This window comes from Carcharhinus amblyrhynchos, chromosome 25 (assembly GCF_965287045.1).
Source record: "Carcharhinus amblyrhynchos chromosome 25, sCarAmb.v2.hapA, whole genome shotgun sequence".
In the NCBI taxonomy this organism is placed as follows: domain Eukaryota; kingdom Metazoa; phylum Chordata; class Chondrichthyes; order Carcharhiniformes; family Carcharhinidae; genus Carcharhinus; species Carcharhinus amblyrhynchos.
In genome coordinates, this window is record NC_137348.1 from 23,758,034 (window position 1) to 23,773,160 (window position 15,127).

The following is a 15,127-nucleotide window of genomic DNA, read 5'->3' on the forward strand; positions in this document are numbered from 1 at the left end:
TATTTAATTTGTATTTTCTATGCAAATGCAGCAATCCTTTCTCTCAGCCACCCACGCTAATCCCCATCACTGAGAACAGTTGAGTATTGCCAGATCCCAGGTGGATATCAATTTAAGTTTATTTATTAGTGCCTCAAGTAGGTTTACATTAACATTGCAATGAAGTTACTGTGAAAATCCCCTAGTTGCCACACTTTGGTGCCTTTTCGGTGAACTGAGGGAGAATTTAGCACGGCCAATGCACCTAATCAGCACATCTTTTGGACTGTGGGAGGAAACCAGAGCACCCTGAGGAAAACCCACACAGACACAGAAAGACTCCATACGGACAGTGACCCAAACCAGGAATCGAACCCGGGTCCCTAGAACTGTGAGGCAGCAGTGCTAACCACTGTGCCTCCGTGCCACCATAGACAGTAGGAACTCTACAATTGACCACAGTACCTCTGGATACAAATATGATGCATGGTTCCTGCTTCTGATCATGATATGGTAACCTTCCCAAAGATACACATGTGTAGTGGTCAGGTGTGGGTAAAACTGGCCTCAGCCTCAATAGTCTTTACACAGACCGGTGAGACTATGAACCAGTGATGCATGGAACGGTTGACGATCAGCTATTGGAATGATGCAGATTGTCACACAATTTATGGGGATTCACAACTCACAGCGTACCGCAACCTTGCCACACGCAGCTGTCTTGAATATTAAACCCGCAGTTAATTTCTCACTTAAATTGGACCTGTATCATTCAATTTCATCAGATTAGCCTAATGTCAAAGTATTATCTCTCTGAGAGAATTGCCATGCACAAACTATACAGCTCTTTAATTACCCCTGTATCTGTTTCAGGGTATTTTAATGCTTCAGACAATTTATATGTTGCAATATCTTTACTACTTAGGAACCCCTCCTCTCCACTGTTTTTGATATGATTTTGCAGTCAAGCAGCATTTAAACACAGTGTCACATTGATAAATGCTCAGATGTGTTGCTATCCCTCTGCAATATCCCTTCCCCCTTTCCTTTGCCCTCTGCTTCTTCAATTAAAATATGATCACAAATTAAACCCATTCTACAGCAAAATTTCAAACCCCAGTGTTAATCACCCAATGGGAATGGGATGTGTTAGAACTCAATTGACTTTAATAGAGTCTAATTGGATGGAATATAAAATAGGTAATTGCCCTAAACCTGAACCATTCCAGTTCACTGGCTTAGATTAGATTGAGGACTTTAATGTCAGTAAACTCACAATAAATGATATATAATAAATCCTCCCTCTGCTGAAGTGGGTGGCACAGTGGTCAGCACTGCTGCCTCACAGCGCCAGGGATCTGGGTTCAGTCCTGACCTTGAATGACTGTATGGAGTTTGCACATTCTTCCCTTATCTGCATGGGTTTCTTCCCACAGTCCAAAGATGTGTGGTTTAGGTTGATTGACCATGCTAAATTGCCCCATAGTGTCAAGGGGACTAGTGGCGTAAATACACAGGGATAGGTGAGATTGTTGTCAGTGTAGGCTCGATGGGCTGAATGGCCTACTTCTGTACTTTAAGGATTCTGTAATTCTATTTATTAGTATTTAACACATATACATAGGTTAGGGGGATTAGTGGGGTAAATACATGAGGTTATGGGATAAGCCTGAGTAAGAGTCAGTACAATCTTGATGGGCCAAATGGTTTTCTTTTGTATTTTGGGGATTCTATGATTCTATTTCATGATTCTATGAACACCATCACTTGGGAGTTCCCCTCTGAGTCCCTCACCATCCTTCACTGTGGCTGGGTCAAAATCTTGAACCCCCTTTCCCTAACAGCACTGTGGGTGCACCTACACCACATGGACTGCAATGGTTTGAGAAGGCAGCTCACCACCATCTTCTCAAGGGCAATGAGGGGGTGGACAATAAATACTGGACTAGCCAGCAATGTCCACATCCTGTAAATGATTAAAAATATATATCATTATGAGCCAAACATTACATAGAGCAACTGTCAAAGGGGAGAATGACTTCTATTCAATGACACAGCTTTATACACATTATATATCAGTAAGTAATGACTGGGGGCCAGGTAGCTCAGTTGGCTGGATGGCCAGTGTGTGGAGCAGGTTAACTCCAGCATTCCTTATTCTGCTTGGGGCCAGTCTCCTCACCTGATCCATACTGGAAAAGTCATGGCACTTTGTCATAGTTTAGCCAATAATTACCAAGGACCAGGATTCAGGAGGGAAACTTGAGGAGTAAAGACTATGAGGAGCTTCCCTGCCGATCCCTAACCCTAACCTTTCCTCAGCAGGGATATTGCACAGTAAAATGTGGCTTGAAGTCATGTGAAGCCACAAGAGAGCTGCTTCCCTCTCTTCCAGTTTGCAGCAATCCACTGTATTGCTATTCAAGGTTAAAATCCTGAAGGTTAAAAGGTTTATTTGGTAGTAAACGCCACTAGCTTTCGGGGTTTGCCCCTTCATCAGGTGAGTGTTTACTGTGGCTCTTACCACCAAATAAACCGGTTGGACTTTAACCTGGTGTTGTGAGACTTCTTACTGTGTTTACCTCAGTCCAACGCTGGCATTTCCACATGATGATTGCTATTCAACATATTACTGCCCAGCATGATACTGTTGTAATCTCACACAATCACTTTGTATCTGGAGTCAGTGAACAGGCAGGGGTAGAAATCCTGGCTGATTTATCCCCACTATAGCCCAGGGACATTGAAGTGAAGCTAACTCGTACCTTGGCTGAGACTGGCTATTTAAGCAGATATTTATTATTAAACCAGGGACTGTCTGAATTATATGACTCTTTGATTACATCAGGCATTGCTTTTATCTACAAAGTCATTTGGGGAGAACACTTAAGTTTCAGAATTTTTTGACACATGCAAGTGTTCGAAGAATGCCACCTTTGCAGGGAGGCAATGGCCGAGTGGTATTATCACTAGACTATTAATCTAGAAACTCAACTAATGTCCTGGGGACCCGGTTTCAAATCATGCCACAATAGATGGTGGAATTTGAATTCAATAAAAAACATACCTGAAATTAACGAATCTACTAATGACCATAAAGCCAATTGCCAGAAAAACCCATCTGGTTCACTACTGTCCTTTAGGGAAGGAAATCTGCCATCCTTACCCAGTCTGGCCTACATGTGATTCCAGAGCCACAGCAATGTGATTGACTCTCAACTGCCCTCCAAGGGATGGGCAATAAATGTTAGCCAGCCGATGATGCCCATGTGCCATGAATGAATAAAAACAATCTGTGGAATAAATTTTGCATAGCAGTAATCATAAGGATTAAATTATTGACCATTAGCTAACTCTCTAATCGTCAGGAAAGCGATGGAAGAGGAGATATCAATATCAAGGAGATGTTACCTAGTGGTAGTCCCTCATCAACAACCTACCAAGCACTGCTCAGCGAGGGTCCTGCCCACACTCAATCTGTGATACTTACAAGACACACTATGGCAATGTACCAAATCTTCTGCAACAGCACCCCAGCCCACAACTCCACCAGCTAGAACGGCAAGGGCAGTAGATGTATGGGTAAACCATCAGCTCCAACCTCTAATCCAAGTTCACCATTCCTGAAGTGGACGTTTATGACTCTTTTCATTGCTGGATCAAAGCCCTGGAGCGCCCCAACCAGTAGCACAGGATAGGTACGTCTTTACCATGTGGACTGCATTGGTTCAAGAAGACCCATCACCACCCTGTATAAGAAGGTATGGATGGGTGATAGACACCATTTAGAGGAATGAAAATATTTACCTTTTAATTCATAGGTACAAACCTGGTTTTGAAGGTGAAAAGTCACAAATTTCTCTATATCAGTGGTTCCCAAGCAATGTGCTGCAGCATAATATTGTACGGTGAGGACACCACCCCACCCCACCGTACCCCTCAAGTGTGCTACGGAAGAGAATTCAAAATGATTAAAAATACATGTAATTAAACCAAAACTAAACTTTGTCTTTGACTCTCTGGTCAGTATGCCTAAGGCCCGATGAATCTCAGGCGTCCCACCTGTTCGCCAGATGGAAGAGAACCATAAATGCGTGGTTTCGATTTTTTACGTTGTTCACGCCCTTGCTCCTGACCAACAGGACTTGGAGCTGAAGACAAAGCTCCCCATATGCCTGCGCAGAAAGTGAACACTCAAGAAGGGGGCAAAAACACTAGGAGAAGTGGGAGAGACAGAGGGTGGAATTTTACCGCACGCCTGCCCGAGTTTGTACAATCCTGCAGGTCAACAGACAATGCCATTCTCCGAGCCTCGCCCGCCCCCGGAATCAGGGCAGGCATGCCGGTAAAATTACAGCTGGAAAGAGGTAAAAGATGTCATGTGCTGTTTGGAAAATCACTATATTTCAACTATGCCAGTAACTTGTGTCGACTGTTATGTTTAGCTATGGTGGATGGGATGCCAATTAAATGGGCTGCTTGAGGATGCTTTGGAAATGTATATGAGATTAGCTGAACGCTAGCTAAAAATCATCTATTTTCTACAGGGCAGTTCAGAGGAAATAGAAGGTATGCCTCAAAATGTTTTGTAGTATAGAGAGGTGGAGTGACATAGAAAAGACTGGGAATCACTGCTCTATATCCTCTATTGTCCAGCATTCCGATTCCAATCCTCTTCACATTCCTACTGGGGCACTAAGGCAGATTTTTGTCTGTTTTCATAGGTCACTGGTCTGTCACCAGGAGCTCATATCGTGAGGGAGCTCCACTCCATATCAAGCATGGCTGGTCAGGAGTCTCTGCCCCTCTTACCACTGGTGTGCTTGAAAGGATTTGCAGGTTGATATATTCAATGTGTGTCCGCGGTATGAACGCACCTTCCTTGGCCGCCAAGTCTTGGGGTGGGACTCGAACCTGGAACTTCTCAAAGGCTGGGATGTTACCCACTGTGCCACAAGACCTGGTCCAGCTCAAAAGCTTCTTAATTAAACTGTTGCTGAAAGGGTTGAACTTTATGGCAAGTAGACTGGCCTTCAGTTGAAATGAATTGAAACATGTGCTTCAGGAGCAGATCTATATTAAGCCACTTTATCAGAATGAGATTTGATAGTATTTACAAGGCCTCACCCTGCCACCAAAGCTGAACATTCTGGAGTGGCCGGTCTTCTCTGGAATGTCCATCGCTGTCTGACAGGCAAGTGTTCCATATTCATGAAGTTTTCCAATTTGCCCCAGCGTCTGCACAGGTAGAATCTTAGTCATTTTCTCCTGCTTCAGTGGAAATACTCAAGGGCTGTGCTTGAATATTTCCAAAGGGTTTTCAAGCAGCCCATTTAATTGGCATCCCATTCATCACCTTGAACATTAACTCCCTTCATTGGCAATGTACAGCTGGACATACAAGATGCTCTGCAGCAACTTACTGAGGCACTTTCGTCAGCACCTTCCAAATCTGTAACCTCGAGCATCTGGGACAAGGGCAGCAGACACATAGGAACACCACCACCTGCAAGCTCCCCTCCAAGCCACTTCCTATCCTAACATGGAAATATATTACCGTTCCTTCACTGTCTCAGGGTCAAAATCCTGGAACTCCCTCTCTAACAGCACTGTGGGTGTACCTACACCACATGGACTGCAGCGGTTCAAGAAGGCAGCTCACCACCGCATTTCAAGGGCAATTAGGGATGGGTAATAAATATCTTGCCAGCAATACCCACGTCCTGTGAATAAATAAATATAAAAAAACCCACCCAGTGTGTGTGTTATAAAGAGTTTGAAGCTTGTTAACAGCTTTGAAGTCTTCAGTGTAAACCATGAAGAGGATCTGAATTACAGGTAAGGTTGTCAGCAATTTACTGATCATTTCTGAATGGATGCTTTAATCTCCATTTTTTTAATGGTGCTGGCTGGAGTTATTTGGAGTTTCCTGCCGGGACAGAGGGTGATAACACTGTTGATGATTCTTACTCGCAGGATCCTGTGAGGAACAAACTTCAGGTGGTGAGAAGTGACATGTACAAAGCTGTTTGTGGCCTTTGCATTAATATAAGGTCCCAGTCAGGCAGAGAGCGTGGTAAACAGTTCAAATCTTTACACACACATATCAGCCAATCCATTGATCCCCCTTTGCCACTCTGCCTTGTTGTCCTGACTTGTTGAAGACACATTCTGACCTGATGGATAACCCCGCACTGGCTGCTATTCACTTTTGGATCAGTTTGAAGTAATTAAAATGACACGAATGAGCCGCTGCTGAATTTAAAATGTACTGAGCTGTTTACATGATGCATATTTTCCAATACAACTGAGTCACAGATTGTGACTATACAGACACGCACAAGGCAACACACACACGCACACACACATACACACAGACCCTGCTACACACACACGCATACACACACACACACACAGAGCCTGCTACATACATACACACACATAGACATTGCTACACGCACACACACACACACACACACACACAGCCTGCTACATACATACACACACACACATAGACATTGCTACACACACACATAGACATTGCTACACACACACACACCCTGCTACATACATACACACACACGTAGACAATGCTACACACACACATAGACATTGCTACACACACACACACACATAGACATTGCTACACACACACACACACACAGACACACACACACACACACATAGACATTGCTACACACACACACACACACACACACTGCTCTTACAGACTGTACACACACAGGTCCCTGCAAGGCTCTCACAGGCCGTGATTCCCACATTCCCATACAGCATCATCAGCCTGCCCTACATCAGTAATTTAAAATCCTGTTGGAATGGTTTGCAGCTGCATTGTGTATAGTCTGAGCTGCTGTTTGTATTTCCATATCGCTCCCACCTCTAGTTTACAGTATCGATGAATTTATTTCGAGGATTACGGATTCTGGCCGATTTGTTTTCAGGTAAAAAAGGAGAATTATATATTTCCCAGTTTTCTTCCTGTTCACCTCAATCAATTGATTTAATCTTCAAATCTCCATGAACTGGCCAATCCTTTGTAAATTAAAAAAAGTTAGCGTTGTGATGTACTGATACATTGTTCCAGAAACAAAAGTGGTTCAAACTGCCTGCAAGTTAGAATTAGTGGGTTCATCCCCTCCACTCCTTCCCCCACTCCCACCATGAGGATGTGACCAGATACTCTAAACAGTTCTGGGAGGCTGCAATACTGAAGAAATGCTGCATTGTTAAAGGTCCAGAGCTTGATTTCCAACATGTGTAAAACATGTTGTTTCTAAATGGGACACTTTGCACTTGTGCATTAAGCTGAAAGTCTCCCCAGATGTTAAACCAATTCCATATATGTTTGTGCAGGTGGATGTGAAACAAACCCATGGCACAATTTCATCTAGAGAGAAGGACTCCTGGCCAACACTTCTCCCTCATACAACACCACCAAAAGGGAGTTTTACTGCAGATTCATCTCACTGGAGTGCATGGGCAAATTGCTTTCCTTCTCTTCAACTGTTCAGGAAAGAACAGGAGACAGAAAGCAGGAAACTAAAGGCCAGTTAGCCTTACATCTGTCCCTGGACCCCATTATGCCCACCCATGGGCACCATATGGGTGGCACAGTGGCATAGTGGTTAGTACTGCTGCTTCACAGCGCCAGGGACCTGGGTTCGATTCCAGCCTCAGGTCACTGTCTGTGTGGAGTTTGCACATTCTCCCTGTGTCTGCATGGGTTTTCTCTGGGTGCTTTGGTTTCCTCCTACAGTCCAAAGATGTGCGGGTTAGGTGGATTGGCCATGTTAAATTGCCCCTGAGTATCAGGGGGATTAGGAAGGTAAATATGTAAAGTTATGGGGATAGGGCCTGAGTGGGATTGTGGTCAGTGCAGACTCAATGGGCCAAATGGCCTCCTTCTGCACTGGAGTGAGTCTATGATTCCATGATTATTAAGGAAATAGCAACATGACATTTAGAAAATTGTAACATAGGGCTGGATCCGCTAACCTCTCCCATGGCTGGGATTCTCCAGTCCCACTGCAGTGAACAGAGACTTGGCTCGGCACTAATGTCTCCGTCCGCGCTGGCAGAGGTGGTGGGGCATGAGCAGCCAGAGAATTTTGGCCTTGGTCAAACAGAATCAACACAATTTTGTGAAACAGAAATCATGTTGGCAGGTTTACTGCAGTTCTTTGAGAATACAGCAATCAGGTGAATAAAGGAGAAACTGTAGATGTAAAGTATCTCGATTTCCAAAGGGGATTCGATAAGGTGTGACAAAGATAAGATTCCATGCGGCTGAGGCCATTTGTATGGATAGAGGGTTGGCTAATTAACAGAGTCAGGATAAATGGGTCATTTTCAGTTCTCAGATGGTAAGCAGTGGAATGTCACAGGGATCGGTTTTGGGGCCTCAGCTATTTACATTGTATATTAATGGCTTGGATGAAGGTACTGAATATACTGTAGACAAATTTGCTTGAATACAAAGATTGAAGCATCTACGGAGAAATTTAAAAGAAATAGCAAACAGAATATGATGTGAGGTTATCTGCCTTGGTAGGAAGAATGGAAAAGCAAAATATTATTTAAGTCATAGAATCATAGAAGCCTGCACAATGCAGAAGGAGGCCATTCGGCCCATTGACCTTGCACCATCAACAATCCCACCTGGCCCCAACTCCCGTAACCTCAAGTATTTACTCTGCTAACCCCCCTGACACTAAAAGTCAATTTAGCATGACCACCAATCCACCTGAACTGCACATCTTTGGAGAAATGGAGAGAGTTTACAAAATACTGTGATAGCGAGGGATGTGGGTGTCCATGTACACAAAAAGTTCGTGTGCAGGTAGAGCAATTAATTCAAAAGGTAAATGAAATGTTGGCCTTTATTGCAAGGTGAATGGAATACAAAGGTAGGGAAGTCTTGCTATACCCATACAGGGCTTGGAGAGACAACATCTATGGCTGAACTTTGTGCTGGAGATGGGATTTCCATCTCCTTGTTTAGAAGTCAGAGGTGAACATACCTGATTGGGCAGCTGGCTTTGCAGCCATTGGAAGACTGACAGCCCTTTAATTGGCTGATGACACCGAGGCGATGCCCCATCTCAGAGAACTGCCAGCTAATCAGACGGCAAGCAGCTTTCCCAACTGCACTGTGAGTGGTGACCACTGAGAGGAAGGCTTTTAGTGTTCAAGCCAGGATGTGAGACACGGTGGCACAGTGGCTAGCACTGCTGCCTCACAGCACCAGGGTCCCAGATTCAATTGCAGCTTTGGATGACTGTGTGGGGTTTGCACATCCTCGCTCTGTCTGTATGAGTTTCCTCCGGGCGCTCCGGTTTCCTCCTGCAGTCCAAAAATAGGCAGGTTAGGTGGATTGGCCATGCTAAGTTGCCCCTTCGTGTCCTGAGATGTGTAGACTAGGGGAATTAGCCATGGTAAATGCTTTGGGTTACGGGGATAGGGTGGAGGAAGGGTCTGGGGGGATGGTCTTTCAGAGAATCAGTGCAGACTTGATGGGCCGATTGGTCTCTTGCAGCACTGTAGGATTCTATCTATACAGCTTCAGAATAATCTCCCTGTTAAAATAGTGATGTAGTGGCATGTCTTCTCTCAGAATGTCATAACTCTTTGGAATTTGCGACCCCACAGAGGCTGGGTCATTGAGTATATTCAAGCCTGAGGTGGGAGGTTCATTGATGTATAGTGGGGTTCAAAGGTCAGGAGGAACAATCAGAAAGGTAGAGGTCAGAGAAAGGCCTAATTGAATTGGCAGTGCAGGCTAGGGGGCTACTGCTCAAATGTTATTGGATAAGGAGTAGTTTGGGATAAAAGTGCAATACAGATTGACCTATCTTCTTCAGATTGCTGATTCACAGTGCCACGGGTAGCAGGCAAATCCATCACAGCTGGAGCAGTGAGTGATCACTACCAGTTTGGTGTCTCTCTGATCCACAACAATCATCTAGGGAACTGAGACAGACACCCACTGCCCAAAGGGTCTGAGTCGCTGTGGTCACTTGTACATTTACATCACACTGTGATCCGGAGTGAGGGATAGTGATGGTAGAGGCTCCAGTTTCCTATTGCATGGTTAAGCATGAATCTCTCTATTCTGACCACTATATGCCTGTGTTGGAAAAATGTCTAGAAAGATAGTCCATCTGTTTGGCCAAGTTATGAATACACCTCCTTGGCCATCAAGTCCTGCAGCATGACTTCAACCTGGATCTTCTCACTTAAAGGCGGAGACACCACCCACTGGTCCACATGACCTCCTACAGGTGGACCAATATAAGCACATAATACACCTTAAACATTTACTGTCTTCACCACAGTGGCAATAGCAAGTCCTGTCTGCAAAACACACATTAGCATCTCGCCAAGGCTCCTTTGACATCACCTCTCAAATCTTTGAACAACTCGGTAGCACAGTGGCTAGCACTGATGCCTCACAGCACCAGGGGCCTGGATTTGATTCCCAGCCTGGGTCACTGTCTGTGTGAAGTGGGCATGTTCTCCCTGTGTCTGCATGGGTTTCCTCCGGGTGCTCCGGTTTTCCCCCACTGTTGGAAACATGTACTGGTTAGGTGCACAGGCCATGCTAAATTCTATCTCAGTGTACCCGAGCAGGCGCCGGAGTGTAGCGACTAGGTAATTTTCACAATAACTCCATTGCAGTGTTAATGTAAGCCTACTTGTGACACTAATAAACTAAACTTAAAGAAGAGAAATCTTCACTGTATCCTCACTGACTCCAGGGAGGTCCCAGAGGATTGGGGAATAGCCAATGTGGTTCCTTTGTTTAAGAAGGGTAGTAAGAATAATCCAAGTAATTACAGGCCAGTGAACCTTACATTGATAGTAGAGAAATTATTGGAGAAGATTCTTCGAGACAGGTTTTATTCCCACTTGGAAATAAGTGGGCATATTAGTGAGAGGCAACATGGTTTTGTGAAGGGGAGGTCATGTCTCATTAACATGTTTGAGCGTTTTGAGGAAGTGACGAAGATGACTGATGAAGATAGGGAGGTGGATGTTGTCTACATGGACTTCAGTAAGGCCCTTACAAGGTCCCTCATGGCAGACTGGTGTAGAAGGTGAAGTCGCATGGGATCAGAGGTGAGTTGGCTACGTGGGTACAAAACTGGTTCAGTCAAAGAAGACAGAGGATAGCAGTGGAAGGGTACGTTTCAGAATGGAGGGCTGTGACAAGTGGCGTCCCTCAAGGATCAATGCTGGGACCTTTGCTGTTTGTAATATATTTAAGTGACTTGGAGGAAAATGTAACTGGATTGATTAGTAAATTTGCAAATGACACAAAGGTTCGTGGATTTGCGGATAGCGATGAATACCACTAAAGGATACAGCAGGATATAGATCGGTTGGAGGCTTGGGTGGAGAGACGGTAGATGGAGTTTAATCCGGACAAATGTGAGGTAATACATTTTGGAAGGTCAAATAGGAAATATTCCATAAATGGCAAAACCCTTAAGAGTATTGATAGGCAAAGGGACCTGGGTGTACAGGTACACAGGTCACTGTGAGTGGCAATGCAGGTAGACAAGGTGGTCAAGAAGGCAAACGGCATGCTTGCCTCCATCGGTCAGAGCATTGAGTTTGAAAATTGGCAAGTCATGTTGCAGCTTTATAAAACGTTTGGTCGCACTTGGAATACAGTGTTCAATTCTGGTCGCCACACTACCAGAAGAATGTGGAGGCTTTGGAGAGGGTACAGAAAATATTTATCAGGATGTTGCCTGGTATGGAGGGTAGCAACTATGAGGAGATGTTGTCGAAGATTGGTTTGTTCTCACTGGAACAACAGAAGTTGAGGGGAGATCTGATAGAAGTCTACCAGATTATGAGAGACATGGATGGAGTGGATAGTTGGAAGCTTTTTCCCAGTGTGGAAGAGTCAATTACTAGGGGGACACAGGTTTAATGTGCAAGGGGCAATGTTTAAAGGAGATGTATGAGGCAGGCTTTTTATACAGAGGGTGGTGGGTTCCTGGAACTTGTTGCCAGGGGAGGTAGTGGAGCAGGTACGATAATGACTTTTAAGGGGCGTCTTGACAAAAACATGAATAGGATGGGAATAGAGGGATATGGTCCCTGGAAGAGTAGGGGGTTTTAGTTCAGTCGGGCAGCATAGTCGGTGCAGGCTTGGAGGGCCAAAGGGCCTGTTCCTGTGCTGTAATTTTCTTTGTTCTTTGTTCTCTACCACCAAGAGAAACAAAGACAGCAGACAAGGAATGCCACCAGCTGCAATTTTTCCCTCCATGTCACACAATCGTGACTCGGAAATGTATCAGGGATCTTGCACTGTCACTGTGTCAAAACCCTGGAACTCCGTCCTGAGCAGTACCACACCACATGGTCTGCAGCTGTTCAATGGGTGGCTCACCACCACCTTCTCAAGGACAATTGGGGTGGGTAATAAATGATGGGTTTTTTATAGCGAGGCCCACAACACATGATCAAATAACAAACATGTAATATGCTTCGTCCTAGATAATCGACAGAGCATGCTGCTTGCTGCAAGGTCAATAACGTTCATTCATTTTTTGGCTAGATTTTCACCCTGCTGTGTTAGTTTATGCGTAGTTATCCACAAACAGAGAAAGCAATTTCTTTACATCACTGTGTTTTCGGTTAAGATGATTGATAGCATTACAACTTTATAAATAAGGAACCTTTTCATTCCTACAGCAAACATATTAAAAATGATGCGACTCTGACATCTGTAAATATGTCTTAGATATAGGATTAGATATAGGGTGACCCGATGGCACAGCTTCAGGGACAATTCCAGCCTTGGGTTGGTATCTGTATGGAGTTTGCACGTTCTCCCTATGTCTGCATGGGTTTCCTCTGGGTTTCCTCCCACAGTCCAAAGATGTACGGGTTAGGTGGATTGGCCATGCTAAATTGCCGTTTAGTGTCATGGGTAAGAGGGGAGTGTTCCTTGGGCAGTGCCAGTCTAGCACTTAGGGATTGCCCTAGGAGCAAACTGACACTGCCCAAGGGGCACCTTGGATCTGCCAACCAGGCACTGAGCAGTCCCAAGAGTGGGGTGGGGGGGGGAAGCAAAGCCTATTGGGGTCAGGGCCTATTGGGGGGTCAATCAGTGGGGTTGGATGGGACCCACTGCCACTCTGCTTTGGGATGGCTGAGAGACAGAGGGGGAGATGATCAGGGTTGGCCATCCGTGTGGAGGAGGGGGTCGGGTTTGGCCAAGGGTGGAGGGTGATGGGTGGATGTTGGGCTGTTGGGGGTGTAGGGACTGGTCATAGGGATCAAGGGGAGCGTTGGGATTGCCCGGGGGAGAAGGGGGAGGTGGGAGAGGTGGGGGGGATGGGTGGTCAGTGAGAGCGAGGCTGGCCGCGTTGGGGGGGGGGGGGGTGGTCTAAAAAAAACCTTCTGCCCTTACTCGGTCATATCCCTCTATTCTCTCCTTATTCACGTACCCATCAAAATGCCTCTTGAATGTTGCTGATGTGCCTGCTTCCACCACCTCCTCTGTCAGTGTGTTCCAGGCACCCATTACTCTCTGCCTGAAAAACTTCCCCCGCACATCTCCCTTACACTTTCCCGCTCTCACTTTGAACCTGTGCCACCTTGTTATTGACACTTCCAACCTGGGAAGAATCCTCTGATTATCCACTGCATTGATTTGGCTGGAAACACGAGGTGAAATTTACAGAGGCAATCATAGAAATCATAGGAATCTTACAGTACAGAAAGAGGCCATTCAGCCCATCTAATCTGTACCGACCACAATCCCACCCAGGACCTACCCCCATATCTCTATCTACTAACGCACTAATCCCTCGAACCTACGCCTTTCAGCACACTAAGGGCTATTTTTTAGCATGGCCAATCAACCTAACCCGCACATCTTTGAACTGTGGGAGGAAACAGGAGCGCCCGGAGGAAACCCATGCAGACACGAGGAGAATGTGCAAACTCCACACAGACAAAAGAGTTAAGGCAATGACAGAACTCATCCAATTTTTTTCCCCACTCAGACTAAGAGAAGGAAACCGATGGATTCTATAAGGCAGACAGGAATCTCCCTCTGGAACTTTTTCTGTCTCCATTCATATGCCCAGCTGAAGTTCTACCCTCTGGAGGTTAAATTCCAGAGCGATTTCATGAGTTGCACCATAATTCTGGCAGGTGGTTGACAGAATCCCAAGAGCAATGGCAGAGATCCAGTTATGCCGGTTTTCTGTGATTTCTAGGGGATTTATTAGTGATCATTGGTTGGAGATGGGACTAGAGCGGTCACTCTGTAAATCGGACAATCCTGATCCTTGGGCAGGAAGGGGATCCTGACTGCCACTCCCCCACCAACCCCGACCAGCACCTGCCCCCCCAGTCCAGAGAGACATTCCAATATCCCCAAGGATGTAGCTGGTCTCTACTGAAAAGAAGAGGGGAGCAGTCTGAACCCTCTGAAACTCTGAAAAAAAAGAATTAATTGGATTTCTTGATTTGGTTGGGATGGTTGGGTTGCTTGCAGTGCCAGTGGCAATGTGGGATGAAACCAAAGCAGCAAGAGCCCCACGGGTAGAGCCACTCCTGCCATTTCTGTTGGCATGGGACATTCGGATATCAGAGAGAGATACACCAGAACCGGTGTATGGATCTGCTTGTTCAATGTTAATGAGCTGCCCTGCCCAAAATTACCCCCCAAAAACTTCAAGGATCGATATCCAAAGAATTTTAGGGATTGCATTTACAGCGATGGACTGAAGAAGCGCTGCACTGTTGGAGCTGCCATCTCTTGAATGTAATGTTTGTGTTTACAGGTGGCACGACTTGAAAAGGAGAAGTGAGCCCTCTTAAATCCACAACCAAAACAGACTAATCTGTGGGATCTTGCGGCATTTTGTATTTTAATTTGATTTGATTTGATCCTTGTATTTCGAATTGATTTGATTTATTATTGTCACATGTATTACTATACAGTGAAAAGTATTGTTTCTTGCATGCTATACAGATAAAGCATACCGTTCATAGATAAGGTAACAGAAGAGTGCAGAAAAAAGAAAAGAGTTTAAAAAAAATGGGATGTTTGATTTGATTTGATTTATTATTGTCACGTGAATTGGGATACAGTGAA